This window comes from Morone saxatilis, unplaced genomic scaffold (genome assembly GCF_004916995.1).
Source record: "Morone saxatilis isolate NCDOM2014 unplaced genomic scaffold, NCSU_SB_2.0 Contig14, whole genome shotgun sequence".
NCBI classification, from domain to species: Eukaryota; Metazoa; Chordata; class Actinopteri; family Moronidae; genus Morone; species Morone saxatilis.
In genome coordinates, this window is record NW_023339696.1 from 22202917 (window position 1) to 22208846 (window position 5930).

Genomic DNA, 5930 nt, shown 5'->3' on the forward strand with positions numbered 1-5930 from the left:
TGATATAAAGTTCATGTTTTATATTTAATACAGTGAATAAATGACATTAACTGATATAAAGTTCATGTTTTATATTTAATACAGTGAATAAATGACATTAACTGATATAAAGTTCATACTTTTGTAACGGTGGAAAATAACGGCTTTAAACTGAGCTGAATCTGTACAATTTGGAGTCATCGTTTTTCCTTCAAGCTGATGAAGTGAAGTGGAAACTGAATGAGGAGTGAATGAGGAGGACTTTCCTTCTGTCTCAGCTCATTTCGGCACAAACGCAGCTGAAACTGAGGTTGTAGAGAAAACCTCAGAGGGTTTCATGTTTCCTTCCTGTTGTCTGATCCGTCTTTCTTTTCTGTCTAAATGTAAACTGAGGCTCCGCTTCCTCTTCTGTCCTGTTGAACCTTCTCTGTAAATGTAAACTGAAGACTTCGGGGGTTAAACCGCATCCTGAATGAGTCTGAGTCTGTGACGACACAGATGGGTTTTATTCATACAGAAAACATAAAGATATAAAATGGAACTTAATACACACTGTGGCCAAAATCTGCTCGGCTGCAGAGTTTAAAATAAAGGCAGCGTTAATACTGAGTTTCCATTAGTGACTCAACAGGTTACTTCAACAGCAATTTCATATAGTGCTATTAATCCATCAATGATCTCTTTACAACTGTGTGAACATGTTCTTTAAAATGCACATTAATGGTGATTTATGCAGTGGGATTCAATAAAGGCACACTTACTGAATAAATAACTGACCAAATTAAATAAAAGTCATCCCTTCATTGTTACCTTAAATGGCTGACATCAGTGTTTTTATCCCTTAAACCAAACCAATAATCAATGAATGTGTGCCTATTCACAGAATCATTAAAAAATTAAGCTTGAATGATCTGTGATTCCTTTCATTTGTCTCTAATCCATTCAACCTAAAATCCTTAATTCCACCTTAAACTAAAAGTCTGAAGTAATATGTTTGTTAAAGGTTTCTGAGTGTAAGAGGTTTAGTTTTAAAATAAAGAGTGTGTGGAGTATTTAAATCAGGTGTCCACATATAGTCAATTCAAACTACACTATATGGCCAAAAGTATGTGGACACGGTTTGGGACTAACTCCATATGGATGCATGTAACTGCCACATTCATGTGTCCACATACTTTCGGCCATATATAGTATTTTGCAATAAATCTATTTGACTTTGTTGTTTTGAGTCATTGTGAAACGCTTCTCACGCAGCCCAGCGCCCTGCGGGTGAGGGGAGGGGTGAGGGGGGTGAGGGGTTGAGGGAGGTGAGGGTTGGTGGTTGAAAAGGGAATTTTCCAATTTTCTTCGAAATTTTTCTTTGAATTTGACTTGAAGACATCACAGTTTCATTTTCTGCACATCCAGGATGAAGCTTTATTTAAGCCAGAGCCGCTCATCAGAACCACAACAACCACCAGCCAGAAGGAGAACCAGACCGACAAAGACCAGGACCTGCAGGACCTCCAGGACCCCCAGCAGACACATAGTGAGTTCATTTATTTATCTGTTGTTGTTGTTGTTGTTTGTGATTCAGACATCGATAATACAGTTTAAACTGTTTAATATTGTTTTAATATGAATCAATAATCTCCTACAGATTCACTGACACACAAACATCAACTTTAATTAAATATGATGTTTGTTTATCAACGAAACTACAAGAACCATCAGTCCATTAATCAGTCAGTCCATTAATCAGTCAGTCCATTAATCAATCAGTGCACTAATCAATCAGTGCATTGACAGAAAATCAGTGGTTGATTTCAGATTGAATGATAGATTGGTTATAATAACAATAATAATATTAATAATGATAATAATAATAATTTGGAGCTTTACAAAGCAATCAATCAGTGGATCAATAATCAGCAGATGGATCCAGAATGTAAATAATCATTAGCTTCAGTTGAAAATAATAATAATATATAATGATTATTTCTATAAACGTTATAATATCGTAGTAATATATAATTATTATTTATATAAACGTTATAATAATGTAATATTATTGTTTATAAATATGTACAGTTTTATAACCAGAGTTGACTCTATAATACTTTTACTGTAGTAACATCCTCTGTAGCTAACAGAGCTCTGAATACTTCATCATCATCGTCATCATCATCATCATCACATCAACGTCCTAAAATGTCTTAAAATGTCTTAAAATGTCTTAAAACGTATTGAAATGTCTTAAAACGTCTTAAACTGTCTTAAAACGTCTTAAACTGCTTGTATTGATCGTGCTGCTGCAAACAAAAAACCAACATGGAACCAAAACTGAGTTTCATCGTTTCCTTTGTTTCCTATGTTTCTGTTTATCAGTGCGGACGTAACATTAAGTCTTAAAAGGTCTTAAAGGTCTTAAAGAGTCTTAAAGGGTCTTCAAAGTAACCTATTGAACCCTGGAACATGATTGAATTTCTGTCTGAAGCTGAAATTATGATTTATGATATTCTATATCTCCAAAAGGAGTTTTATGTTCCACTCACAGTAAAACTTACATTGAAGCCTGATGACGACAGCGTTCGTCAGAATATCGTAGCCAGATTTCCACGTGTGGAGTTTCCTCGTCCGCAGAGGTCAGAAGCATCGAAGGAAACATTCGTCAGAGAGTCGACTAATAGAAACGCTGACGAATGCGTACGAACAACCCGGAGTCCCGGTCGGGAATCTGCTGACTCAAACGTCCTCCTGCTCTGACTGTGTTGTGTTCGAGTGTCGCTCTGACTGTGTTGTGTTCGAGTGTCACTCTGACTATTTGTTGGCCCTGAAATAAAACTTAACTTTTTCACTTCCAACATTCAGTCAGTGAATGCATGCATTTTATCTTCTGCCTTTGAACTGTAACACAGATTAAATACTGTTGGAATCTCTACGGAAGCACTGTGTACAAACATTATTATATTCAAATGATCAGAGTGTAGCATTAGCATTAGCATTAGTTATTGCTCATTTATTGATTGAATGATAAAGTGATCATCAGATCAACATCCTCCAGCTGTGACTGAAGTTCCTATTTGATCTATAAATAAATCAATCATTAATCTATAATCCCGCTCTGGGAGGATTGTGGACCTGCCTGAACCTGCAGTGACTCACCTGCCGGAGGTCCTGGTCCTGGTCCAGGTCTCTGCCGCTGTGGTTTTATGACTCACTCAGGTAGACGGCCTCTGATTGGCTGATGCTCTCTGTTCCAGGTTTCCTGAACTCACACAGCGCACCTGAAGCATCTCAGTCCTGCTCAGACCAGAACCAAGACCAGCACCAGCACTTCTCTCAGGCCCCCAAGAACCACCTGAAGGACCAAAACCAGAACCAGAACCAGAACCATGATGCTGTCTTCAGTCCTCCTGGTCCTCCTGCAGGTCTGCAGCCTCCAGTTGATGGTGGTCTCCAAACCAGCCTGTCAGCTCCGGGGAGACCTGGTCCAGTCGCTCCACCACGTGCTCCGAGATCTGGTAAGACCTTTGACCTTTAGCTCACATTTTAACCTTCTTCATCACTTTAAATGTTTCAGTTGCTTTGGCTGGTTCCTCTTCATTTACACATGCAGGTAAACACAGGTATCAGTGTATCATTACTAGTTACAATATTACAGTAATAATATTACTTTTCCCAGTAACAAGAAGTGTAACTAATTACTAATACATGTCAGTAATAATATTACAGTTACTCCTCCAAAACATACTTAGTTACATTACTTTTGTTGTCTCCCTCTACTGATTTGAAATCCAACATCAATCAATCACATCGTTGGATTCATTGTTGTAATCATGGAGGAAACTAAATACTCCATTACTTTGATTTTAACAAACAAAACTGGATTTGAATCGTGAAGAGAAGTAGAAAAGTAATATATCTAGTAGTGTAACTAATTACTGTTAGCATGGAGTAATACATAAAGTAATAATATTACTTTTTAAAAGAGTAATGAGTAATACATTTTTTTTTTTAAGACACCAGCCCAATACTGACAGCTGTTCTCAGGTCAGAATTCACCATCCTGTAAGTCTGCCTTGCTGTAGTGTTGTGATCAGATTGATCAGATTGATCAGATTGATCCATAAAGTCCAGCAGCAGACATTCAGTGTCATTACTCTGCTGGGCTGGTAGAGTTATTGATTATTCTGATTATTGCTGTTATTATTAAGTTATCTGTTACTCTTCCACCATTTATACATTTTGAACAGTTTTAGTTATTTGATCTCTAACTTTTAGCGAACTCTGTCGACCTCTCTGCTGCTGTAGCTTAGCATTAGCCAATGTTAGCTAGTTCAGTTTGTTTCTATGTGTAGCTTAGCATTAAGGTCAGTTGTTGATCAGCTGTTTGCTCTCTGTCCTGCAGGGGGGGGATTTTCCTGCCCACTGCCTGCCGTACAACAACAACATCTCATTTCCAGACTCCGCCCTCCCCGCTGCGTCAGCCAATCACCCTCAGGTAATCCTCTGACCTCATCTGAGCCTCTCAGCCAATCACAGAGCTGCTTTTATGTTGTCTAAAACCTCTGAACTGACCTCTGATTGGTTTCCTACAGTGCCACCGAGCATTATGGGTAGTGTACGAGTCCTTGTTAGAGGCGGAGCTAATATTCCTGAACAGTGACTCACCTGTGGGAGAGGGCGGAGTCACCTGGGACGACCAGAAACTTGAGGACTTCCAAACTCGACTGAACCGACTGGTGGAGGATGGACGCTGTGTGAGTGCCTGTCTGTCTGAACACCTGTCTGTCTATCTTAATTAGTCCATCTAGAATGTTATTCTTTTGTCTCTCCTGTCTGTCTGTCTCTCCAGTTGTCAAGAAAGGTTGGTGATTCAGTATCCCCCTGTAGCTCAGCCGAATGTGGGACCGCAGTTATTGAGCAGCAGGTGAAGACTCCTTAATTTTGTAAATGAATCACAATAATAGATTAGTAATAAGATCAATAATATCTGAAGTAGCAGGTCTGTGCAAGACAGAAATAGGAAAGTCAAGTAATCAATAAATGTATAAACAATGCTCACGTAACCTACTTTATGTATGATGTTTATTGTATAATGAATTGTCCCGATCAAGTGCAGTCAGGTCAGTCAGAGGTGTGTGGACGGCAATGCAGAGTGATGGGGTCGGGGTTCCTCTCTAGTTGCTCACTTCAGGAGCGCTGCCGGTTGGTTGGCTCGGCTCGGGGATTCTGGCTGCGTGGGTCATGATAGTCCCCCTGCACGATCACGCGCACCTGTTTCACGCGTGGTTAAAGGCGCCACTGAAGACACAGACCGAAAACGCCCAAGATATGGCAACGAGGCCACGCCCACCCTGAGCAGACCAGGGAAGTTTACCATTTAATCAAATAAAGCATATAGTTTTAATTTATTAATTCTATTTAGATTAAATTTATGTATTTATTAAGGACTTTTGTGTCGATGTTTACAGGTTTTGAGGAGCTTTAATTTAATGTTATTATGTTTTAATGTTTATGTTATAAAATTGGAGTGTAACTTTTTGTAATGCTACTACAGAAAAGAACTGAAGCCTGCTTATTAAAACTGTATTTATTTAGCCATTGTTATTATTATTATTATTATTTTTTATTATTATTCATCTATTATCCAAATGTGCTGCCAGCAGGGCCACGAACTGCTGTTGTCGCACAGGAACAGCAGTTCTTGATTGTTATGATTTTGATTTGGTTTTCATTGTTCAGTGTTCATTTCCATCATTAAAGGCAAATCGAAAAAGTTTCTAAACCAATCTGAACCTTTACTCTAAACTCACACACATACACACACACACACACCACACTCAGCCACACACTCACACACAAGTAAGTTAAATACATGCTGACTGCAGCTCCGGCAAGTGACTCAATTGATCTATTTTAATTGAAAGCAGCTTCAAAGCAAAACCACTTTAATCATCCTACAACCT